General features: G+C 35.2%; 1 protein-coding gene and 1 pseudogene across 13 annotated transcripts in view; one reads left to right on the top strand and one right to left on the bottom strand.

Annotated features, from left to right (window-relative positions):
* The window catches only part of PPP1R12A (protein phosphatase 1 regulatory subunit 12A), a 148,333-nt gene that overhangs the window by 110,220 nt on the left and 10,190 nt on the right, over window positions 1-27,923 (bottom strand). The gene's annotated exons all lie outside the window — the stretch shown is intronic.
* Window positions 587-27,904, top strand: LOC309609793 (protein S100-A11 pseudogene; annotated as a pseudogene). Its single transcript has one exon. The product of its transcript is annotated as a protein S100-A11 pseudogene (transcript).

Below are 27,923 nucleotides of genomic sequence, written 5' to 3' on the forward strand. Positions count from 1 at the left end.
GAGGAAATCAAAAAATACCTAGAAACAAATGACAACGAAAACACAACGATCCAAAATCTATGGGATGCACCAAAAACAGTTCTAAGAGGGAAGTTCAGAGCAATACAATCCTACCTCAAGAAACAAGAAAAATCTCAAATAAACAATCTAACCTTACACCTAAGAAAGAACAAATAAAACCCAAAAGTTAGTAGAAGGAAAGAAATCATAAAAATCAGAGCAGAAATAAATGAAATAGAAACAAAGAAAATACTGGCAAAGATCAATAAAACTAAAAGCTGGTTCTTTGAGAAGATAAACAAAATTGATAAACCTTTAGCCAGCCTCATCAAGAAAAAGAGGGAGAGGACTCAAATCAATAAAATTAGAAATGAAAAATGAGAAGTTACAACGAACACCACAGAAATACAAAGCATAAGAGACTACTACAAGCAACTCTAAGCCAATAAAATGGACAACCTGGAAGAAATGGACAAATTCTTAGAAAGGTATAACCTTCCAAGAACCAGGAAGCAATAGAAAACAAGAACAGACAAATCACAAGAAATGAAATTGAAACTGTGATTAAAAATCTTCTAACAAACAAAAGTCCAGGACCAGATGGCTTCACAGGTGAATTCTATCAAACATTTAGAGGAGCTAACATCCACCCTTCTCAAACTCTTCCAAAAAACTGCAGAGGAAGGAACACTCCCAGACTCATTCTATGAGGCCACCGTCACCCTGATACCAAGACCAGACAAAGATACTACAAAAAGAGAAAATTACAGAACAATATCACTCATGAATATAGACGCAAAAATCCTCAACAAAATACTAGCAAACAGAATCCAACAGCACGTTAAAAGGATCATACCCCATGATCAAGTGGGGTTTATCCCAGGGATGCAAGGATTCTTCAACATACGCAAATCAATCCATGTGATACACCATATTAACAAATTGAAGAAGAAAAACCATATGATCATGTCAATAGATGCAGAAAAAGCTTTTGACAAAATTCAACACCCATTTATGATAAAAACTGTCCAGAAAGTGGGCACAGAGGGAACCTACCTCAACATAATAAAGGCCATATACGACAAACCCACAGCAAACATCATTCTCAATGGTGAAAAACTGAAAGCATTTCCTCTGAGATCTGGAACAAGACAAGGATGTCCACTCTCGCTGCTATTATTCAACATAGTTTTGGAAGTCCTAGCCATGGCAATCAGAGAAGAAAAGGAAGTAAAAGGAATACAAACTGGAAAAGAAGAAGTAAACCTGTCACTGTTGGCAGATGGCATGATACTATATATAGAGAATTCTAAAGATGCCACCAGAAAACTACTAGAGCTAATCAATGAATTTGGTAAAGTTACAGGATACAAAATTAATGCACAGAAATCTCTTGCATTCCTATATACTAACAATGAAAGATCAGAAAGAGAAATTAAGGAAACAATCCCATTCACCATTGCAACAAGAAGAAGAAAATCCCTAGGAATAAACCTACCTAAGGAGGTAAAAGACCTGTACTCAGAAAACTATAAGACACTGATGAAAGAAATCAAAGATGACACAAAGAGATGGAGAGATATACCATGTTCTTGGATTGGAAGAATCAATATTGTGAAAATGACTATACTACCCAAAGCAATCTATAGATTCAATGCTATCCCTATCAAATTACCAATGGCATTTTTTACAGAACTAGAACAAATCATCTTAAAATTTGTATGGAGACACAAAAGACCCTGAATAGCCAAAGTAATCTTGAGGGAAAAAAACAGAGCTGGAGGAATCAGACTCCCTGACTTCAGACTCTACTACAAAGCTACACTAATCAAGACAATATGGTACTGGAGCAAAAACAGAAATATAGATCAATGGAATAGGACAGAAAGCCCAGAGACAAACCCACGCACCTATGGTCAACTAATCTATGACAAAGGAGACAAGGATATACAACGCAGAAAAGACAGTCTCTTCAATAAGTGGTGCTGGGAAAACTGGACAGCTACATGTAAAGGAATGAAATTAGAACACTCCCTAACACCATATACCAAAAAAAAACTCCAAATGTATTAAAGACCTAAATGTAAGACTGGACACTATAAAACTGTTAGAGGAAAACATAGGAAGAATACTCTTTGACATAAATCACAGCAAGATCTTTTTTGACCCACCTCCTAGACTAATGAAAATAAAAACAAAAATAAACAAATGGGACCTAATGAAACATAAAAGCTTTTGCACAGGAAAGGAATCTATAAACAAGACGAAAAGACAACCCTCAGAATGGGGGAAACTATTTGCAAACGAATCAACAGACAAAGGATTAATCTCCAAAATATATAAACAGCTCATGCAGCTTAATATTTAAAAAATAAACAACCCAATCAAACAATGGGCAGAGACCTAAATAGACATTTCTCCAAAGAAGACATACAGATGGCCAAGAGGCACATGAAAAGCTGCTCAACATCACTAATTATCAGAGAAATGCAAATCAAAACTACAGTGAGGTATCACCTCACACCAGTCAGAATGGGCATCATCAGAAAATCTATAAACAACAAATGCTGGAGAGGGTGCGGAGAAAAGTGAACCCTCTTGCACTGTTGGTGGGAATGTAAATTGATACAGCCACTATGGAGAACAGTATGGAGGGTCCTTAAAAATCTAAAAATAGAATTACCATATGACCCAGCAATCCCACTACTGGGCATATAACCAGAGAAAACCGTAATTCCAAAAGACACATGCACCCCAATGTTCACTGCAGCACTATTTACAATAGCCAGGTCCTGGAAGCAAGCTAAATGCCCATTGACAGATGAATGGATAAAGAAGATGTGGTACATTTATACAATGGAATATTACTCTGCAATAAAAAGGAATGAAATTGGGTCATTTGTAGAGACATGGATGGACCTAGAGATGGTCATACAGAGTGAAGTAAGTCAGAAAGAGAAAAACAAACATCATATATTAACACATATATGTGGAATCTAGAAAAATGGTACAGATGAACAGGTTTGCAAGGTAGAAATAGAGACACAGATGTAGAGAACAAACATATGGACACCAAGGGGGGAAAGCGGGGTGGGGATGGTGGCGGAGGGATGAATTGGGAGATTGGGATTGGCTTATATACACTAATATGTATTAAATAGATAACTAATAAAAACCTGAAGAGAAAAAAAAATAGAGTACATAGAAACTATATGAGGACTTCTCAGTAAAATAAAAGTACTTGTGCTTAAGCGTGTGCATTCTGCAACATCTGTTCCAGTTCCATGAATAATGCTTATTTTCTAGCTATTTTTTAGGTCAGAAAGTTTCCAATATGAGAAAAAAAATGATTAGAGAAATTACGCAGAGGACAGACCTAACCAAGTAACATCAAAACTGACAACTGTTGGGGCTTCCCTGGTGGCGCAGTGGTTGAGAATCTGCCTGCTAATGCAGGGGACACAGGTTCGAGCCCTGGTCTGGGGGGATCCCACGTGCCGCGTAGCAACTGGGCCCGTGAGCCACAACTACTGAGCCTGCACGTCTGGAGCCTGTGCTCCACAACAAGAGAGGCCGTGATAGTGAAGAGGCCCGTGCACCGCAATGAAGAGTGGCCCCCACTTGCCGCAACTAGAGAAAGCCCTTGCACAGAAACGAAGACCCAACACAGCCAAAAATAAATATAAAAATAAATAAATAAATAAAAGATTACTATTAGAAAAAAAAAAAAAGCTAACCTTACTCTCAACTTCTCCCAGGAAATATTTCAAACCAAAAGCATCCAGTGTCTGAGGGATTCCCCTAAAAAAAAAAAAAAAAACTGACAACTGCTGAGAAAAGGGGAACTAACATATGTTATTGGCAATGTTTTCCTTGCATAGGGGTGATTAAGAGAACAATCATGTGATGCAACTAGTGCTGATCATTTCAGAGCTTCTGGAAAAAATAGTGACCCTAAGAAAATGAGCAAAGACCCTGAGATAACAGTTCACTTTTACATTACTTATATTTTACTTACAACATTGCATGCTCATGTCTTTAGAATAAGATATCCTGATAACTTACTTTGTGATTTAATTTTCAAGAATTCAAAAGCAAACACAGGGAAAGTAGAAGTTCATTTCACAAAACTTAGTGTGTAAAGCTCAGTGGAGCAGTCATGTCTAATACAGATGGAAATCTTTTCTTCTTTTAAAAAATAAATTTATTTATTTATTTTTATTTTTTGGCTGCATTGAGTCTTCGTTGCTGCGCACGCGCTTTCTCTAGTTGCAGCGAGCAGGGGCTACTCTTCGTTGTGGTGCGCGGGCTTCTCATTGTGGTGGCTTCTCTTGTTGCGGAGCACGGGCTCTAGGCGCACAGGCTCAGTAGTTGTGGCTCACAGGCTCTAGAGCACAGGCTCAGTAGTTGTGGCGCATGGTCTTAGTTGCTCCGCGGCATGTGGGATGTTCCCGGACCAGGGACTGAACCTGCGTCCTCTGCATTGGCAGGCAGATACATAACCACTGCGCCACTAGGGAAGTCCCGGGAAATCTTTTCTGACAGAGCTATTTCATGTTAACAAGAGAACAGATTATATAAATAAGACATGAAGGTAAACCCCAAGCTCTGTTTTATCACAACAATAGTCTTCCTTCTCCAGAAAATATCTTTCAGAAGAGCAAAAGCAGTTTCTGGACTTTAATACCCTTCACCAGCATGGTTCAGATCTTTTCAGTAACTACTGAACATCTATCATTTATTGTGATACAACATGCTGGGCATACAAAGATCAATCATGATTGATACAGATCCATATGAAACACACGGTTTTAATTGGGAGCCAAATAGGAAATACTTTAACATGGCAAGTACCTTACTTTGTAGGAGCTGAGAAGATAGGAAGAGCCTAGAGAGAGAGGAGTCAGAGCTTCTAGGAGTATGTGTCTTTAAGAATAAAGAAATGGTGAAGGCTAAAAGAATATTCCTAAAAGGTAGGGAGTAGAATATCAGATAGAGAGCGTGTGGTATTGCAGAAGGACCATAAAGTGCAAGAAGAGATGATAGGTGATGAGGCAGAATTAAGTGGAGATAAGAGGGGAGACTGTGGCTGGCCTTGCAGATCAGGCTAAGGAGACTAAATGTATTCTGTACAACAAACAATATGTGTCAAATATGAGTAATATAAAGGGATTCCTCGAAAAGGAAAAAAAAATTCCCACAAACTTCCCTAAAATTAACTGAAATTATTTTTATTATGTTATTTAAATAGCTACTAACATAAACTTAGGCCGTTATACATGCCTTAGTATATATGTAAATCTAAACAAATTTATAAATTTTCTCATGACTTTTTTCTTTATTGTAAAGGGGTCTGTGATGTCAACTGGCTGGAAATTTACCCCCATCCAATTGCAAACATGACATTTTCACTAAATCCATCTTGGTCTTTCCGCATTTGTTGCTGACAGTTAAATCTGTTATACTTGGCACCAACACCAACGCAAATGCAAACGCCTTCAACTGAAGCTAAGAAGCAGTATTCATTTGTAAAATTCAACTGAAACTAAGAAGCAGTATTCATGGGTAGATAGAAATACCCATCTTCCTGGCTACCCATGGTCATATATTTTAGATTATCTTCACAATGAAAACTCAAGAATTTAGACATTCTTATTGAGATAGTGATTAAGAGAAAAAGCATCTTAAGAATGCCTCCTAAATTTCTGGCTTATATGATTAGATGGAAGACAATGCCACCATTTCCAAATGTGTCACCTCTAAGATCTTAGAATTCTGAAATTCCCAGAGAAGAACATGGTGTCCCATTCTACATCTTCCTCCCTCTTTGGACTGAATCTCTTCTTTTTTGGTGCTCATTGTGAATTCCTGATTCTTGACCCCTTCCAATTCTCCCCAGTCTACCATTCACAGGCTTTACTTGCCTACTCTATTTCAACTATTCATTCAGCACCCCAGAATTTCTTGCCAATCTTTAGGGCTGAGGAGTATCATCCATTTGCTCTCTGTGCTCTTATAAAGATGCTGTCAAGCAATGCTAGAAATATTATGAAACCATATTAATTTGGTCCATTATAACGTCACTCTAACCTCACTGTATTATTCTACTCTCCTTCTCTTTTCCCTGAATTCCTATCACATTGTATTTACCATTCCAAATCTCCTCCAGTCTCCTTATATTAAATCCTACTGCTCCACAATGTCACCTGAGATAAATATCCAATAGCTATACTTTTACACTATCAAGAAAACTGAAATGGTCAATGGCAATCTTCTAAGATCTCACTGTTCCCACATTAAAAGTTCTTACATCTCCCTTCTTCTCTTTTTGGTTTGGGAGAAGAAATGTCCCACCATTCCAAAACTAATTCCTAGTGACTTATTACACAAATGCCTTCTACTTTTCTATATTTATGCTTCAATATTTTACCCTATGCGTCAGCCAACCTGGACTACTCACTAGTTCAATTCTTATCCTGGTATCTCTTGTAATGTTGCTCCCTCCTCCTATAATGCTTTCCCTATACCTCTGCCTAGACTGCACCCCAGCCCCAACAAAAATTCTTTCCATTCCTCTACATCCTAAAAACTACAGAAAACACAAAAATATTTATTGACACTACCTTCCATGTATAGTATTTCCCGCTTTTCCTTTACATTTTATTATAAAAATGTTCAAACATACAGCAAAGTTGAAAGACTTTTACTGTGAATACCTATGTATCCATCATCTAGATTATATTATTAACATGTTACTACTTGCTTGGCATATATAGCTATCTACCCTTTATCCATCATTCCTTTATCCATCCATTAATCCAGCTACTTTAAAAAGTACCAAAAAAGTAAGGCCGTAGAAATTAGTATAGATAATTAGTAAATTATCTCCCTAAATACTTCAGCATGTGTATCATTAATTAGAGTTCAATATTTGTTTAGTTTTCTTTTGATGCAAAACTTACATACTATGAAATGCAAGGAACTTAAATGTACATTCACTGTGTTTTAACTAATGCATAAACCTGTGTAACCCAAACCTCTATCAATATTTAGAACCTACATCACTACAGAAAGTTCCTTCACGTCACTTTCTAGTCAACTCCCACTCCCCCATCGTAAAAGCAACCACTACTGGTTTCTTTTTTTCACCATAAATAAGATGTGGCTATTTAAAAATTTCATGTAAGTGGAATTCTAGGGTATACCCTTATTATGTGAAAGCCTTTCTGTAAGCAAGATGTTCATGAGATTCATTCATGTAGCTGTAGGTATCAGTGGTTTGTCCTTTTAATTGCTGAGTGGCTATTTCCTTGTATGGCGATATCATTATTTATCCATTCCTCTACTGATGAACACCTGGGCTGTTTCCAGTTCAACTATTAAGAATAAAGCTGCTATGAACATTCTGGTACAAGTCTTTTCAGAACATATGTTTTCATTTCTCTTAGGCAAACACTAGGAACAGAATTTCTGGGCAGATGTATATTTACTTTTATAAGAAATTGATGAACATTTCCCCAAAGTAACTGTACTAATTTATATCTCCACCAATAATGAGTTCCCATTGCTCCGCATTCTCACCAACATTTGATGATGTGTTTTGTTTTGTTTTGTTTTCATTTAGCCACTGATTCGTGTTAACATTCCCCCTTTCTGAAAATAACTGGCATTGTGTTTGCACCTTTCCTCTTATCCTGCGTGGAATTAATTATATTTGCACTTGACTTGCCCCTATTAGACTTTATACACGTCTTGAAGTTACAAATTGTGTTAGTCCCCTTTCCCCCTACAATGTTTATAGCAGAGTGCTTTGCACATGCCAAAACAATGAATGTCAGTTTAATTTAATTGATTATTAAAATTTATTTGTCCTCCCCATTCTGGATAAGCAACGGTGAAAAAAAATTCCAAAAGGCACATATGTGACATGAGGCTACAGACAATCATGGGTTGGTAACAATCCTCCAATTTTATTGCAGTCCTCTGCTAAAATACGAAACCCTAAAACCATTTATTATGCTGTTTTTCCTATAATAGTGTCATATCTAGACACATACATATAAAAACATACAGAAACAGAACATAAGCCCCATGTAAACTCCACAAGCAAAGGAATTTTTGTCTGCTTTGTTCATTGATGTATCCTAGTGTCTAAAATAGTGCCTACCAGGTAATAGGCACACAAGTATTTGTTGAATAAATACACATACATGTTTCTACAAATGTGCCTTTAAATTAATAGCAGTGAACTTAAAATAATGAACAACAAAGCTTCTTACAGTTATAGCTTTAACAGCCCTAAACCCTAATACCCATAATATATCCTTTTAAAAATAGTTAAGTTTCTGTCTCGGATTTTAAAATATTTTCCAGAGTGAATCTTCACGCAATCTGGAATGGTAATTATCTTTAACTTAAGTATACAAGTTAGGGAAGCATACACACTGAATTTTACAGAAAGAAGGTGGCTCCTGAATAGCCTCCGCAGATGTACCAAATCAAGCCGGCAATCAGTGATATATTATAGGATTGTCCACCTACTAAAAATCTTAATTTAACTATTCAACCTGTATATCTATGCACCAAATAAATTAGGAAGAGCAATTTCAAAATGTCCACTTCTATTCAAAGCCCGAAGATGAAGTCTTTGAAATTGGTCATTGTGAAGAGAATTCTTCATACCATTAAACATTTCCTGAATATCTAGCAATCAGTATTCTACATACTATGCTAGGTGCTCAGGCTACAAAGACAAAATTAAGGACCTTATATTTTAGTGGAATAGGCAGTCAAGTAAATAAACAATTACAGAACTGTTACAGAAATATGCAAGAGTTCAAGGACAACACTCAAGACGGCTCTAGATCGGGAACAAGTTAGGATAAGCTTCTTGGCAGAAGTGACTGCTTGAGATACCTAATCACATGAACCAGAAAAACAGAGGTCATCTTCTGAAGTGAAAACTCACTAGTAATCATGCTCAAGAGTCAGCTTTCTCTAGATCAATTGATCCTGTTCAGGAGGGTTCCTATAGTTTCTGAAGAACAGTTGAAAGCTATTTGGATTGTTGACACGACAGTTGAAGGGCATTTGATTTGTTCTCAGTTCTTAATGATTATAAATAAAGTCATTATAAAATCTGCATATGAGTTTTTGTGTGACCAAATGTTTTCACTTCTCTTGCAGAAGCAAAAAGCTTGCTTGAACTTGCTCCTCACTTTTTGGAGTCATTACAAGAAAAAAACAAAACAAAACAAAACAGACAGTTCTTGGTGTACTCTGATGCTTTTGCAAAAATGTTCCTATAAAAGGGTTTCATCTTCAAGGAATTCATGGAAAAGACTCTGACAAGTACAGATTTCTGGTAACTGACTATACTGCTGAACTGAATGAATAAGCATTTTCAGAACTCTAATGGAAAACTGATGAATTCATAAAAGTGCTAACAAAAGATCAAGATGAAAAAAAAATTAATTACATGGGACTGAGTGACCTGGTGAGGATGATTATAATTTTTGTGACTTTGTTTGAATAATAAAAAAAAAAATCGCACAAGGACTCAGAGGCAAAAAATATACAAATCAATTTTCACTGCAAAGTAAAGGAGCTGTTACAGTGGAGGATTACTGGACTGAATGTCAATATTATGACATAGTATGAGTGTGTTTCGTGTTTGGTAATTGCAATCATTGTTGCTTTTGTTGTGGTCATCCATTTACAATGCTTGGTGTCAGTTTATTTATCTCTTGTAAAAATAAAATACAATGTGTGCGTGTGTGTGTGTGTGTGTGTGTGTGTGAAAAAAAAAGAAATACTTCTATTTCACCATAAGAACAATGTTTGATAAAGTTTTTGGTGGCTATTAAGAAGGTCTCTTCTATTTCTATTTGATAAGATTTTTGAAGTACCTAATGCTTTTTTAATCAAAAGATTTATGTCTCTATTTTGTTCATTACGTACTTTTTCTACCTTTTCTTAATGTGATTATGTTGGTAGATATTCTAGTATTGAATTTTCCTTGCCTTTGTGAGATAAATCTTACACGGTTGTGATGTATTATGATTTTAAACATTATTTGATTCAGTTAAAAAAATTTTATTCAACATTTTTACATCTCTTTTTATGAATGAGTTTGGCCTGAAATGTTTCCTTCTTGTATTATCCTTGTTTGATTTTGGAATCAAAGTTTTGGAAGCCTCATAAGTTAGTGAGTTTTATTCCTTTTTCTCTTGTTCAAAACCTTTTGAATAAGGTTGAAATTATTTATTCTTGAGGGTTTGGTAGCATATGCTTATAAGACAATCTGGCCCAGGGATTCACCCACCCCCAAAATGGGTTTTAACCACTGATTTAATTACTTTAACAATTAGTGTATATTCTATTTTTCTTGGGTCAGTTTTTATACATTTTGCTAAAAAATTGTTCATTTTACTTAGACTTTCAATTTTGTGGTTATAAAATTTTCATCCTCTCTTCTTATCTAATACATACATTTAAGACTAGAAATGTCCCCCTGGCACAGTTTCCAGAACTTTTGATTTGTAGTGTTCTCATTGTCAAAAACGTTTTCATTTTAAATTATTTTATTCAAAAATATTTTGTTTTTTCAGCTATACAGAGATATGATCGACAAATAAAATTGTAATATTTAATATGTATACATTGTAAAAAAAAAAAAAAAGCATAGGACAATTGCATAGCTCTCTTAAAGGTAAATACTACCAAGCAGTAATAATAACAGCTATTTACTATCTGAATCTGCCAAAAAAGAAAGACAGTGAGAAAGAGAAAAAGAAGCAAAGTAAAAATTGGATTTAAATCCAAAGAGAAGTTACTGAATTTTAAAATTAAATCATTCAACAATTATTTACTGAGAATTCACTATGAGTCAAGCACTATGATAAATGCTTGGGCTTCACTGGTAGATAAATAAATAAACAAATAAATGCATAATTACACCCTAAAAGAAGAGATATGAAAGAACAGGGTGGTAACAGGGAAAGATAGGTTTGAGGAGAATAAAACAGGGAATCAGCGAAGGTTTGCTTCAGAAAGTCACAAAGCTTAATGAATAGGAGTTAGCCAAAAGGTGGAGAGACTGTTTCAGGCAAAGGGAAAACGCACAGAGACTAGAGGTATGAAAAAGCTTAGATATTCAAAGGTCTGAAGGAAGTGCAGCTAGAATATTGACGAGCAAAGGGAAGAGACTACAAAAGTCAGCTGATCCTGATAGGTCTAGTTAGATTTGGGATCTTTTTCCCTAACAACTTTGTTCAACTTGGATAGAGTGTCATCTACTTTATACTCATGACAATTCCTCTAAGAGAGATATAAAATTCAAAGTGGATTTCAAGTCTATAATTAGTGTTCTCTATCAAAAAACACATTTCCTCTGAGCTTCAGCTGTTACTGATAATATCAATACCAATGTTTAGAAACACTGACATTTCCTCTTAAGCCCTTTTATTAGTATTGCATTTTATACATCATTTTTATATAGTATTTCATCTAATCCTCACAGCTGGTCCAATTTTTCTAGCAAATGCTAGGTTTTTGAAATCTTTGATTCCTAAATTGAAAAAAAAAAAGTATGAGATTCTTATTCTAAATTATAAAATTCAATTCAACAAGCATTTATTTACCTGATACAAAAAAGACAGTTTTCGGGGCTTCCCTGGTGGCGCAATGGTTAAGAATCCACCTGCCAATGCAGGGGACACGGGTTCAATCCCTGGTCCGGGAAGATCCCACATACCGCGGAGCAACTAAGCCTGTGTGCCACAACTACTGAGCCTGCGCTCTAGAGCCCATGAGCCAAAACTACTGAAGCCTGCCGCCTAGAACCCGTGTTCCACAACAAGAAAAGCCACCACAATGAGAAGCCCACGCACCACAACAAAGAGGAGCCCCCCTCGCCGCAACTAGAGAAAGCCCGCGCACAGTAACGAAGACCCAACACAGTCAAAAATAAATAAAATAAAAAATAAATTTATTTTTAAAAAAAAAGACAGCTTTCAGAGGTAAAATATGGAGGTTGAACTTTCAAAGTAACTTAGTCTTTTTTTGAAAGTTTTGCTTCCATGCTGTTAACCTTATAAAGTAATTTTTAACCGGTTCTACCAAAATATCAGTCAAGAAGAACTTAAATTTTTGTATTATTCTAAATACCACAGTGTGGACCTTGATAATTTAAGTCCATATCTTGTTTTCCAGTTTCATGTGTATATGCTGTATTTTATCCTTTTTGCTATTACAGTTAATCCTTCAAGAAAATGAAGGTAAATATAAATACAATCATGAATTCACAGCTCTTCAAAAGAATGTGTGTGAAACCACACTACACAACTATTACTGTCTAGCTGACACACTTTCTCCTCTACTCAGTAACTCTGCCTTTCCACCCACACATTAGATTTTTTCCCCTGAAAATCTGCTGGTGTATATCATCTACAAGCAGGAAAGTAATTATCTTTATGTAAAAGTTCTTCCCTTTTCGTCCCAATTCTGCTGGAATAGAATAAAATGATTCCATTTATATGTAGTGTTTAATTAAACAGAGAAAATGTTCTAAATGACTAAAGTCATATCAGATACGTTCATTATGGACTCATAATTAGATATAAACTCAAAGGCAGGTACTTTCTATTTGGCCTCCAACACCCAGCAAAAGGTCTGAAACAGCAGTTACGCAAATATTAGCTCCCTTTCCCTTTTGGTAGGAAAGGCTGTACTAGATACTTTCATTTACACTACCCCATTTCATCCTCCCAGAACCCTGATACAGAATATTATTATCCTTACTTAACAGACTCTGAAGGGGAAAGGACTCCAATTGTAGAAGTTCTTCCTTCTATATTTTACTAGCTCTCTATTTTTTCAAAACCTACACCACTCTACAATATAACATTTTAATAAGCAATTGGCTGTTTAATAAACTTGAAAATATCTGCAGACTTCACTTGCTTCCTACTCAGCTCTTTGAAAGGCAAATAGCTCTAGGTACTTAAAAGGGCCAAATAAAAGAGTGTGGTATAGATGTAAAGCAGAAAGCAAGGTGAAAAAAGAACTATTGTTTAATTCTTCAAGACACATTGAAGCACCTTCACTTTGCTTGAAGTGAATACCAAGACCACCCAAGTTTAAACACAAATACAAAAACATTTCCAAAACCTAAAATAGCAAAAATTCATGTTTGAAAATCCACTTTAACACATTATGCTGTAATTCAATTCACAGATGGCTTGGCTAATCTTTCTTCCAGCTGCCATGTTACCAAAATAACCTTTCTTCACTAATTCTATTCATGTTTCACTACAGCTATTATATTCCTGCTTGGTATACTTAAAACCCATCAAACAATTTTTACAGGTCATTCTGCAAATTTGTGTAAATATTCTAACAAAATAAAATTGAAAAGCCCACTAATCTAAAGATAGCACCACTAGAGCTTAATAATATACACTAATGGTAACAAGAGTATCAATGTTAATGGTAACAATGGTATCAACAGTACAATTGAGAGTATATGAAAAATACACACAAACACAGACATACACCTATGCAAGGTAGAGGGACTGCAAGGAAATTCATTAACATAGAGTAAAGGGACTACCTTTTTTTTCCTTTTCTCTCTCACTCTCTCTGCTTTCTTCTTTTTGTAGTATTTTCCAAGTTCTCTATAGGGCTTATATATAACAAAATTAAAAAGAAAAAAAGACTAAAAAAATGTGAACATTCAGCAAATATCAATAGAAAAAAATCAGACGGCTTTTCATTGCTTATTGTATATAAGACTGATTATACTTCATAAATTAAGTTTATTTTAATTCATGCATAATTCAATTTTAAAATGTATTTCATTAATATGTAAATATAGGTTAAAATAATTCTCTGGCTCCTCTCACTCAAGGTCTCTAAAGTATATTAGTACAGGAGAGAGGCAGGTGGGAGGAGTGTAGCTGCCATCTAGAAGGCAGCCCTTGTGAAAAAGATAACAAAGAGAAGTAAAATGCCTTTTGATAAACTTCCCAATTACCCTAAGAAATTAAGACAAGTCCTAATGCTTTTCTTAGTTCTACTGGAACTCATTGCTCATGATTCTTCATTTATGATAAACATACTTTAGCTTTCAAAGACAGCTAACAACATAAAATTTACCTTCAAAATTGGGGGGAAAAATTTTGAGTGTCCAAAGATACTCAGCCTGTACTAACAAAAAAGATCATCAAGTTTACAATAAAAATTTTAAAGTATAGAATATTTCCTTGGGAGGAGATGAAAACAAGAAATTGGTAAATAGAGCAAGCACCTTCATTCTACTACTGTCTACTTTCACTAATGGTGGACTTAACCTCATTTTATTACTGTATATAAAAATAAATCTATTTTCTTTAAAAATTGGAAGACCGCTATACTCTATGGTGTATTGGTTAATAAGGGTTCATAGCATTTTAAAGGGAGTGATCTCCACTATTAGCCTCAGGAGCAATCAGACTACTTGCTACAGTAAATTTCTGAAAGAATAGAAGGCTTCTTCATATAAATGGGTCTCTGGGACTGGAAATGTTTAGTTAGGATACTAACTCATAATTCATTTCTCCTATATAAAGCTTTCTTTAAACAATGTTAAATTTCACAGTGTCTTGCAGAGTAAAGAGTAGAATCTTTCCTAAAATTTACTTCTATTTAAAACAGGATGATGACCCAAAGCATTGTATTTATTCCAAATCTTCAAAGAGCATAATGCTTGTGGTACTGTTAAGTATCAATGATAACTGCCATACCTAAACTAGGGTCTAGTTTTACTTTTATTCCAAAATAGGAAGACAACAGTTAATAACAGAAAACAACAGATGCCTTTGAATTTTCTACTGAAACTAGTAACGGTTTTTCTTGTAGTCTTTTTGTTTTTTATCTGCCTGTCATCCACAGTTCTGTAAAACGCAGAAGTTCTAAACTTGGAATCAGATTATCCAATGAAAACAAACAAGCTTTTAGTAATGGAAAAAATGACTTAATAGAAGAGCAGAAGCTAGCAGAAAAGCAGGTATATGATCCCATTCATGTAAATTGAAAATGAGACAAAAGCATTTAATAAGGCTTTTTACATGATGTCTTTTGACAAAAGGAACATCTTAAAGAACTTAATAGAATCATAAAATACTAATATAAACCAGTGACCTGTTAGTTCTGTGTTACACTTTAGTCATTATATGTTCAGTTACTATATTTCAGGTAAAGGTATTTATAACCAAGGACTGATAATTCAAAAATTAACTATACCACTATCAGCCAGGGTCCTATGTTTCTTGTCTAATAGCACCTACAATCATAAACAGCAAGCTCTGGGACAGTAGAGAATATTAGCTGGCAAAAGCAAACCTTGGTGTTCCCTGGCTGTATAAAGAGAGCTTCTTGGCATACCCCATGGGTACACTTTAGATAACTGATCTACCAGATCTGCTCTAGCCTATCTACTGAACTATAATTAGCCCCAGGGATTCTTTAGGATACCAAGAGAGGTAGAATCTGGTGATTCAAGTAGCCCAGAGGCACTATAACACTGTTTATGAGAACAATGTTGAGTCAAACTACCCAGATCCAACTCCCAGCTCTGCAATGTATAAGCTTTGTTGTGACTTTGGAGTCACAACTGCATCTCATTTTCTTCATTGGTATAACAGAAAAATAAGATTAAAAATATTTACCTCATATGATTGTTGTGAGACAATATAACTGCCTAAAACAGTGTTTATTATATAAACATTATTATTTATGTTTACTATTTATTATTCCCATGAGATCAGTCCCTCTGAAGATGGAGAGATGTGAATTCCCACAGTTTTTATAAAACCTGTTACAAACTAAAAGTTCTACGCCTTAACCATAGCCTCTGTTTAATGTCATATCATTTTCACAATAAAAAGGGGAGGAATCATTTTGTAAACTGACAACAAATCATATTTATCATTTGGGTGGGACTAAAGAAGAGAGGAGCTTACTGGGTGAGAAAAGGGCCTATGTGAGTTAGTCTAAAAGACCCAACTCAAACAGAACTGGATGGAATAACTATGACAATTAAAATGTACCTTCAAAGTTTATTTCAAAATATAATATCCATTAATTACTTTGTCCTAAAAAAATTTTTTCTGATCTTTGTAAGAGCTACACAAAATTAAAATACTTTAAATCTTGTTTACTCCACTATGAATTCCACTCCTAAAAAAATGAGAGTTAATGCATCAGAACATATGAGAGTTAATGCATTAGAACACATGAATAAAAAAAACAACCCTCCAATTTTGAGGGTTAGTCATTGTACAAAGCTGAATACTATCAGTTCAAATTATTTAAAAATTTCTCAATTTAGTATTCAGTATATGCAACTCTATTAAAATAGAGAATGCAGCTAGTGGCTAAGAAAGTTAATATTACTGACTTGGAAAGCAGAAAAAAAATGTATCAATTCCTAACTTCTAATAAAAATCACTTTGTAACTTTAGCAAAGAATTCTAAAGATAAAAATGATAAAATACTGATCCAAAATCCAACTCTTTCTTGGTAAATAGGAAACCTACAGTATCAAATAAAATCAAAGGGAGACTGGAAGGAATATTTTCATCTCTGAGCTGAACTACTAAAATGGCTTCCAAGCTGCTATTTCCCATAACAATCAAATAAATTTCCTCCAGTGGACCTTAATTCATTCACTCCAGTGTTATATTCTTTACCAATTTATACACCAAGTCTAAACTTCTAGGCTTGCCACCATGCATCCTCCCAATCTTCCTTCACAGACTATTCTCCATCTCCTAAAACTAAACCTCCTTCAGGCCCAAAACCCTGACTGCATTCCATCACCTGGGTTCAGCTCCCTCCTCACTCGCCTCCTTCAGCACATTTTAAAGACTGTGAAAAATTCTACCTTACCTTTGTTTTATGAATCATCTCAAACATACAAACCACAGAAATCTTACACCCTCCCCCACCTAGCATACCTTTTAACATCTTGTAAAATACCAGTGTTCAACTGAAGAGCCACCTGAGAAAAGATCTGTTGTCTGAACTATTGCAATAGCCTCTGGAATTGGCCTCCTGGTAGAACTCCCTCTTCCCTCCTCCCCCACACCTCAATCCTTTCTATAGGCAGCAGTTGTCTCTTAAAAATGCAAATCTGATTATATTAAGGCAATTAAATATCTCCAATGCATTTCTAGAGCTCTCAGTATGAAATGGATTTAATAGGACTTACTGGGTGCTACTAGATCTGACCTCGACCTACCTCTCTATACCTCTTGTGGTACCATTCTTCTCATCAGTGTGCTCTGGTCACACTTCCATTGGGTTCTTCCTTGGGCCTTGCTCCCTTCCTCCTTCCTATGAAGGGCTTTTATATGTTGTTTCCTTTGTCCAGAACCTATTCCTCAAGATTCTACCCCTCCACTCTCTACCAAATTTACCAAGTCATACCAACTCATCCTTCAGCTCTCAGTTCAACCATCACTTCCACAGAGATTCCATCCAAACTCTCAAAACCTTTCTTTCCCTTTATTATGTATTTTTAAATGAAATATATTCGACATATACAATATTTTATGCTTTTCCTTCAAAATACTCAACATTGATTGATCATTTGATTAATGAGAGCAAAAGTTTGTCTGTATTCCTTAGCTCCTAGTACCAAGCCTGGCACATACAAAGAACTCAACAAACATTGTTAAATTCATGAAATACTCATAGTTCAAGCACCAACTAATCAGTATAAGAGAATCTCTGCCCTCTATAAATATAAATTCTAACAGTTTTATAATGAATCAGTTTAATAAGGAGCCTCAGCATTCTCTTGTGAAATTTCAGCTTTAAAAGATGTAGTAATCCAGAGACTTCCCTGGTGGCACAGTGGTTAAGAATCCGCCTGCCAATGCAGGGGACACGTGTTCAATCCCTGGTCCGGGAAGATCCCACATGCTGCGGAGCAACTAAGCCCGTGCGCCACAACTACTGAGCCTGTGCTCTAGAGCCCATGTGCCACAACTACTGAAGCCTGCGCGCCTAGAGCCCGTGTTCCACAAGAAAAGCCACCAGAATTGAGAAGCCCATGCACCACAACCAAGAGTAGCCCCCGCTCGCCACAACTAGAGAAAGCCCAGGTGCAGCAACGAAGACCCAATGTAGCCAAATATAAAAAAAAATTTTTAATTAAAAAAAATTTATTAAAAAAGATGTAGTAATCCAGAGTAAATGTTTCCATTGGTATTATACATGTCTAACCTAGCAAAAGAGATAACTTTTAAAAATATTTGAATTCATTTGAAATCTCACATACTTCTTATACCAGCAGTGTATAAGAATTCTGGTTTCTCCACATCCTTCTCAGCATTTAATATTATCAGTCTTTTAAATTTTAGCCATTCTGGTGGATATGTACTAACACCTTACTGTGATCTTAACTTGTATTTCTCTGATGAACGATATTGAATAATTTTTTGTCATTTAATACCATTTGAATATTAATGGTGAACATTTATCACCATTTGAATATTTTCTTTTGTGATGTGCCTGATTGTGTATTTTTTCTTACTCATTTGTAGTTTAATACATACATACACACACATACACACCCCTGAATATAAGCCCTATGTCAACTGTATGTGAGACAAATATCTTCCCATTCTGAAGCTTACTTCTCTTAATGCTATCTTTTGAGGGACAGAAATTCTTCATTTTAATGTACTCCAATTAATCAGTCTTTTCTTTTATGGTTAATGATTTTTGTGTCCTGTTTAAACATATTTTCCCTACCTGAAGTTTATGAAGGTATCTTCATATGTTACCTTCTTCAATATCTATTATTATATATTTCACATTTAGATCTACAATCCGTCTCAAATTGATCTTTGTGTATGGTGCAAAGTATAGGGTGTCAACTCTTTTTCCATATGGACAGGTTGACTGAGTTCCATTTATTTTCCATCAAAGTAAATAAGTCCTCTCACCTTTCTGTTCTTTTTTTTTTTAATTTTTATTTTATATCAGAGTAGGGTTGATTAACAATGTTTGTTAGTTTCAGGTGTACAGCAAAGTGATTCAGTTATATATATACATGTATCTACTCTTTTTCAAATTCTTTTCCCATTTAGGTTTTTATAGAGTATTGAGCAGAGTTCCCTGTGCTGTCCTTGTCGATTACCTATTTTAAATATAGCAGTGTGTACATGTCAATCCCAAACTCCCAATCTGTCCCTCCCCTCTCACCTTTTTGTTCTTAAAGATTAACCTGGCTATATCTGGCCTTTTTCATTTATATATGATTGTCATTTTTCACACACACACACACACACACACACACACACACACACACACACACAGGATTTTGGTTCAGCTTGTGTTGAATCTGTGATTGGTTTGGAATTAACTTCTTTATAATAGTCAATCTTCCAAACCATGAACATGGTATTATATATCCCTTCACTTATTTAGCTCAGAGGTTCTCTGAAACCCTTACAGGAAGTCCAGCAAGGTTAATACTCTCATTCTCTCACAAGTGTATGGTGGAATTTTTCAGAAGCTAAATATGTGAAATCACAACAGACTATGTGCAGAAATAGTTACGAGAATCCATTTATCTTCTATTAAGCAAGACATTAAAATCTGCAAAATGTAAAACAATGCCCTTCTTAATTAAATTTTTTGACTTGAAAAATGCTTATCTTTCATAAACATGTTATTTACATTGGCATATGAGTTATTATTTTTAAATAAATAAAATTTTAAAGATTTTTGAGCTTTACTTTCTAATTTGTTAAATACTGGAAGACAGCCAACATAAACAAAAAAGGTCTTTGGGTTCTTCACTATTTTTTTACATTAAAATAATAATAGACAAAAAATAATAATAAACACAATTTTTAATATTATTTTATTGAGTTAATTATAGATTCACAGGTAGTTGTAAGAAATAATAGAGATATTCCTTTGCACAGTTTCTCTTAACGGTAAAATTTTGTGAAAACTGTATACAGTAATATTATATCCATGACGTTGACATTGATATAATCCATCTATCTTATTCAGATTTCCCCAGTTTTACTTGCCCTGTTTGTTGTAGTCTGTTCTCAAGTTTTAAGAGTATAAAGGGGGCCTTGAAACAGAAAGGTTTGAGAACTGCTGATTTAAGATTTAACGTTTATTTATGCTTTTTCATTTTTATAGATTGTGCATTTATACAATCGATATTTGCTTCTTTATGAACTCACCTATTAATTCTAGCTTTGTCTTCCTCATTTCCTCATAATACATTATTTAGAATGACAGAGTAGGTATGTTTGCTCAGAGACACCCAACCCCACCAGCTACTGTTGATGACCTCAGATGATATATGAATAACCTAAGGTGGATCAATTGGTCCCTTTCCTGGGAATCTGGAATTAGAACTCAGAAGGAGATCAATCTCTCTGGATATATAGACCAGATACAAATTCTGAAATTGTTGGTGCCCTTTTATTTTGCCTTCAGAACTGGGAAAACAAGAAATCTAGTTTGCTGTAAAAAATAATAAAGTGGAATTGCTAGAAAAAATGATGAGAAACTTAGATAGAAGACTTCCTGGGCTGCATATACTTCCTGGATCTAATTCATTCCAGAAGCCCAGATTCTATAAGACATCTCTATAACCTTACAGTGAATTACTTTATTTAGGCTAGTTCCAATGGGCTTTTCTTACTTAAAACAAAGAATCCTAACTAACATGTGCAAGAGGTCCTTCTACCATTTTCCTACTAGTGGCTCTCCTAATACCACGGGTTAAGTATGTGGCTTTAAAAACTGGCTCCCTTTTTTTTTTGAGGGGCTCAAAAGAAAATAGTTGATCTGATGATTTGGGGGGTCTTAAGGTATATGAAGAACTGCAACTGTGTGTATATAATTATGTATACATTTGTTAACAAATCTAGAAAAAGGACTGGAATATAGGTTTTCCTCGGTAGAAATAATTTTATTATACAAAGCCATTCCACCGGTGAGTAATCAAAAAAAGGCTGTAACTGGTAAGATCTGCTCAAACAGTAGACAAATCTCAAACTGTAGAACCAGCACAGTTCTGCAGATGTGATCTAACAGTATAAAGGAACAGATTTTTTTAAAAATCTAGACTAAATACTAATTTAGCTTTACACTGAATTAGTACATTTTAAAATGATTATACTGTTGTCAGACACCGGGCTTCCTTTTAAACTTTCAAGCAACCTTTTTCTCATGTTTGTCAAAGATGGTCTCTACCAACCTATAGTCATCAATGTTTTAATGCAGAATTTTACATTAATATCCATTATCTTTTCATTTTACTGTTTAAAACCTACTATTTCACACTTTTTAGAGTTCTCTCAGCTTCTACAGTTTAATCTCCTAAAATGTTGAATAAGATAGGGTCAAGAACACAAGGACCACTACACTTTAGTCCTTCCTCTGGGTTGACACTGAGTGATTAATCAGTAGACTGATGTGTATACAGTGGTTCATCCAGCGGTTAATCCATCCAATCCTGCTAATATTCATGTCAGATTTTTGTCATGTTAACTGCAAAGATCTAACAAGAGCCTGTCCAAGTGCTGTACTACAAAATGAAGCTACACTAGGTTTGCAACATTTCCCTCATTTGAACTTGCCAACCTTGTCAAAAAAGGAAGTAAAGATAGGTCAACACAAAACTTGTTTTCAGAAAACTCAAATGGGCGTCTAGTGATCAACATAACCTCTTCTAAAACTATACGCTTAATAATGGATATTAGAATTCTGCTGTTTACAGTAGAAGACCATTTTTAACAAACGTACGTGTAAATTAAGGGCTGTGCCATCAGTTATTTCCTCTTGCTCCATTTCACAACTCTTAAAAGCCCTCTTTTCACTGTCTTCAAAAATATTTTCACAAAATTCACATAACTCTAAGCTTCACCATTCCTGATTCTATTCTTAGAGATTTGAGGCCATTTTTTCAATTCATTCTTAAAACAGATATTCATCATTAAATTCATCATTTTCATATTCATATAAAACAAGGCAAAAGAGCTCACTGTATAAAAATTGCTTTTCTATCTTTTAAAATCCCTTTATTCCTCAAAACTATCTGCTTTTTTGGAAATTATGCTTATATTTTCTTGGTAGTCTACTTGCCAAAAGCTTCAAAATACATCCAACTAAACCCCTAATTCATTTTCTTACTTGTAAAACTCTCCCAAGGTGTACATCATAATGGCAATCAATCTTTCCTTATGAAATAAAAGGTTCAGAGAAAAGATAGGCATAATATAGAAATAAATATTTAAAACACCAGCTTCCTTGAGAGGACACAGACTAGCAAACTAACATTCATTATGTCAATGTCTCTATATTTAATCCTGAATACATTACTGGAAGTAGCCATTTAGGCATTTTTCTCCAGTTCAGATTCATCTTCATCACTTTTTTCTGCTTGTAAAAGATTCAAAGATGACATAATCCAAAATATCCATAACCATTAATAGTTGGGGTAATTTCCCCAGATTTTTTTCTACGCAAACATTTCCCCCCAAATGGAATCGCATCATACATACTGTCTTGCAACTAACTTTCTGACACTTAAGTGTAATTTAAAAGGGAACAATTTATGTATCATCAGTCCATTTCACACATAAAACAAACATACACATAATCTCCCCCCACTCCACAATAAGATTGGCTTTACATGTCAAGGGTGGGTTAAAAAGGGGAAAAAATGCCACGGTAATTTTGAATTAAGGTTTAATATATATAGTAACCAGGCTCGCCGCGCTGCTCCCCACTCGCAGTCCCATGCCTCGCTCCTCTCCGACATGGCAAAAATATCCAGCCCTACAGAGACTGAACGGTGCATCGAGTCTCTAACTGCTGTTTTCCAAAAGCATGCTGGAAGGGACGGTAACAACAGCAAACTCTCCAAGGCCAAGTTCCTTATCCTCATGAATACAGAGCTGGGTGCCTTCACAAAGAACCAGAAGGACCCTGGTGTCCTTGACCGCCTGATGAAGAAACTGGACCTCGACTCTGATGGGCAGCTAGATTTCCAAGAATTTCTTAATCTTATTGGCGGCCTGGCCATAGCTTGCCATGACTCCTTTATTAAGTCCACCTCTTCCCAGAAGTAAATCGGAGGAGCCTTTGGGCCTGGCCTCCAGCCCCACTCCCTTTCCTTCAGCCTCCCAATTATCATCTGCCCCTCACAGCCAACACATACCCTGAGCCGGGTGCACCCACCACCCCATGAAGGCCACTCCCGCTGGCAGTAATAAAACAATACTGTTTTTTAAAGCACACACTGGAGAGTCAGTAAATTTGTGCAAGGGAGGGAGATGACTGGGAGGAATATAAATTAGATTGATGGAAACAGTTACCAGAAGTTGCAAAGTAAATAGTAAAAGTGCATCTTGGGTGTGTACATAATCATGATTAATGATACCAACATAATCATCTCTAAATTTCTCAGACTGATGGAGAGACGTCACTTACTGTTCACTCATTAAATGTCTATACACCCCTACTACGGTACTGTCATAGGTTCTGAGGATACAGTCAGCAAGACAGACAAGGTCCTGCCTTCACTGAGGTTACCTTCTAGTGGGGGGAAAAACAACAAATGAATAAACAAACAAATAAACAAAGAACTATGAGAGTGCAAAAAAATATATAATAACCATTTCCTATTTCACTTAAGCTAAAACAAACCCAATGATGCTTGCTCAAGGTCAAAATAACCCACACAACCTTTTTGTAGAACTGCTACTTTTCTCATTACCTGTGCAACTTTAAAAAAACATTAAAATATGCAAAAAAGTCACAAATACTCAAAGCAACTCTAGTAATATTTTGAGCAAAAAAGAAAAAATATTTTACCTTTATTTTCCCTGAAAACACAGCTTACTAAATTTAGAAACCGAAGAAAGTTAGAGGATTTTTTTTTTTTTTTTTTTTTTTTTTGGTTGCACTGTGCGGCTTTCAGGAGCTTAGTTCCCAGACCAGAGATCAAACCCGTGCCCACCGCAATGGAAGCCCAGAGTCCTAACCACTGGACCACCAAGGAATTGCCAGAGACTGTTGAATGAATTCTTTAACTGTACAATTCTTAGCAAAATCCAACATGCTCTGAGAAATGTACTCTCACCTCTCATGTTAACCTATGACCTTATTTTCACAAACCATTATTTCAGGCAATGAAAGACTTTTAGATTGTTCCAACTACCACTCCTTTATTGCTCTCCAACAGTTCTGTGCTCTAGCTCTCCACATCCCCATATCCCTAAAAAGACACACTCTGCCCTCCTCCACAATATCATAAAAATAAATCTGACCTTACTTAAAAGTTCTTAATTAATTCTTCTGAAGTGAAAGGCAAAGAAAATCAAACACAAAACTTTGCATGTAGTTTTGGACAGTTCACCAAAGCCCTAAAAACTCTAATCATGAATCCTTATCCTGTGGTTTTCCTGTAGCCTCGTAAATTCTTTTCTATTTGGTATTCAAATAGATCTAAGAAAACAGGCTAACTCCAAAACAAAACACCCTCCAAACAAGATTTTTGTATATTATTTATAAGTAGGCCACCTCCCCTCAATATCCTATATGTCCTTTAGCATACATTTCACAGTTGATTGTAATTTCTTGCTTACTGCCTGTCTCCCCCAATAGCATTCAAATATACTCTGCTCCTGACCTATACAGTAAGCACAGAGTATTTACTGAATGAACACATCCTGTGAAAAGCACTCCATTCTCCTAGTCATCCAAACCGGAAACCAAGTGCACCCACATTTTTGCCTCTATTCCCTCACTTCAAATCCCTTCCAATTCCTACCAATTCTATTTCTTAAATATGTCCTGAGTTCATCTACTATTTACCAACTTCACCGCCACTAAGCTAGTTCATCTCTCTTAGACTCCTCAAGTTCCTGAACTAGTCACTAGTCTCCCTGCCTCCAGTCTTGTCCTCTTTTCAGTTGCATTCTCCACGCTGCAGCCAAAGTGATTTTTCTTAAAGAGAAAATTTGACTGTCTCATTTAACCTGATTAAAATCCTTCAACACTTCTATACACCTCCAGCTCTTTGCACATACTATTCCCTCTCTCTGAAATAGTTTCCGGTACCCTCCCCTCCCTTACAACTTTGGCTAACTTTTACTCATCACGGAGCAGCTTAAACAATAACTTTCTCCAGGAAGCCTTCCCCTTCCCCAAATCGAGGTGAGATGTGCCTTCATCAACTTCCACATCACTTTGTACTACAACCATTACATATCATTACACATAACTGACATAAACGTAAATTTCTTTATGTTTATCTATATACCCTTATACACTGCAAGCTGTGTTAGGCCAGGGACAATGACTGGCTGTCTTCTTTGTCATCATAACTACAGAGATGAATACCAAGCCTCTGCCAGTGCCTCAATTTTTAGTGGTGAACACTGATAAATACCTAATTTCATTCTTTAAAAATACAACAGCCTATTGTAAATTAATTCACACATTATATAATAACCCATTCCAAGTATATAATTAAAAGGTTTTGGTATATCCAGAGTTGTGCAACCATCACCACAATTAATTTTATAACATTTTTATCAACCTAAAAAGAAATGCTATACCAATTAGCAGTCACTCCCCATTTCCCCTCAATACCTCCAGCCTTTGGCAACCATTAATCTATCTTCTGTCTCTATAGACTTACCTATTCTGAACATTCCATGTAAATGGAATCCTACAATATGTGGTCTTTTGTGACTGGTGTCTTTCACGTAGCATAATGTATTTAAGATTCATCTATGTTGCACCAAGTATCAGTACTTAGTTTCTTTTTATTGCCAAATAACATTCCACTGATTTCAGTAACAAAACATACCACATTTTATTTATTCATCAGCACATTTTGTGTTGTTCCCACTTTCTGGCTATTTTGATAATGATGCTATAAACATTAACATACCGTTTTTGTGTGGGCATGCGTTTTCAGTTCTCTTGAGTATACACCTAGGAGTAGGACTGCTAGGTTATATGGCAACTCTATGTTTAACCTTTTGAGGAACTGCCAGACTGTTTTGAAAGTGGTTGAAAATGGTTGCACCACTTTACCATCAGCAGTGTATGAGGGATGGAATTTCTCCATACCCTAGTCAATATTTGTTATTATCTGTTGTTTTTATTATAGCCATTCTATTAGGTGTGAAGTAGTATCTCATTACGGTTTTGATTTGCACTTTCCTGATGGCTAAGCAATTTCACTTTATTCTAAACTCCATGAAGGTAGCGTTGGTATCTCTTTTGTTTAAGAGCATATCCCCCCCAGTACTTAATAGTGTATGACACAAAGTAGGCCTTTAATTCTGTTAAGTGAATATATAAAAAGGTAGTATGGGTTTGGGAGTATTTCTTTTTCAGGTGTGCATGATAGGAGTTATTGACTGTATGTTGGAAGCGGAAGGAGTAAACACAAGAAGACCCTGAGATTGTAGTTTAGTAAGTGGAAGACTGACAACATCAAAAATAAAATGTAGATTATATAAAAAGGAGAACAGATCATATAAAAAGAGAACAGCTGAAACTCTAAGAATGAATGATATGGAAAAGAAAAAACAGAGACACAGAGAACTTTGGAACATTCTTCTTTAAGAAAGAAACAGATCAAAAAAAGAAACTGAACAGGAGCATTCAGAAGACAAACAAGGAGGGAACAGGGTCATGAAAGACTCAAGACATCTCTTAAGTTCCTGTAACTTAAACATAGCTTTCTCAGGGATGTCTATCCTGGCATTTTAGGTTAAGTCCTCCTAGTAAAAAATTTCATCTTACTCTAGATCTAACACTCACTGCCACCTCCTCTAGATTACACACTACATGCACACAGGGACCTTATGCCAGGCATATGATAAATAATGATTCATATATTTGTTCATGAATGAGTTAATCACTAATTTAAACAAATAATAGCAACATTTACCTGCAAATACAAATACTGTTTAATATTTCAAACAACTGACAAATTTTCTTAACACACAGAGTAAAACAGATTTTTCTATGGGTGCCTCAGAGAAGGGAGATGACATCATCACATTATGAATGTAACATGTGTGTCAGCCGGAGTACTTTCAAGGTTAGTCTTCTATATTAAATATACTAGAGACTTTACTGAAAATATCTTTTGCATAAACAAGCATTAGAACAGCATGTTATCTTGGGCAAAACATATAAAATTGCAGCTGAAATCTCTAAGATAAACAATCCGAACGATACAATGTCATGAGTGAGCAAAGATATACATAGTGTAATATCCACCAATGAGAAATTGAAAATATACTAAATATTCATCATCAGACAACTGGGAAAATAAACTTCAGGATGTACACATGTACTCACACATGTACACACAAACTCACACAGTGGACCCAAAATTCATTAACACAGAAATATTTCTAAAAATGTATAATTTAGAAAGTAGGTTATAAACCAGAAAATTAAATATAAACTCACTTTTAGAAAATTATATATTGGATAGAGATGGATAAAGAGAGTCTATGAAAGTTTTAAATGGGGCTAGCTAGCTCCATGCCTGAAAATCTGAATAGCATTTATTTTCTTTTTTTATATTTTTCTATCATGCTTTAATTACTTAAGTAATTATTCTTCTTCAATTTCTGTTTGGGATAAAATACATATAGAACAATAAACAAACTTGAAAGTAAGCCATGTTTAAAATTAAAAAGGAGATGGTGAAGACAAAAAGCAAGAGTATAAGGCACTGAAGGCCTAATAATTACTTGAGGCATTTTCATGTATACCACATTGAGAAAATCAGAAATTTAAAGACATTTTAGTGTTTTTTTTTAAAAGATGGCTAAAAGTTAAATAGCAATAGACATTTTAAA

The sequence above is a fragment of the Balaenoptera borealis genome, assembly GCF_965194805.1.
Source record: "Balaenoptera borealis genome assembly, chromosome: 13".
Classification (NCBI taxonomy): Eukaryota; Metazoa; Chordata; class Mammalia; order Artiodactyla; family Balaenopteridae; genus Balaenoptera; species Balaenoptera borealis.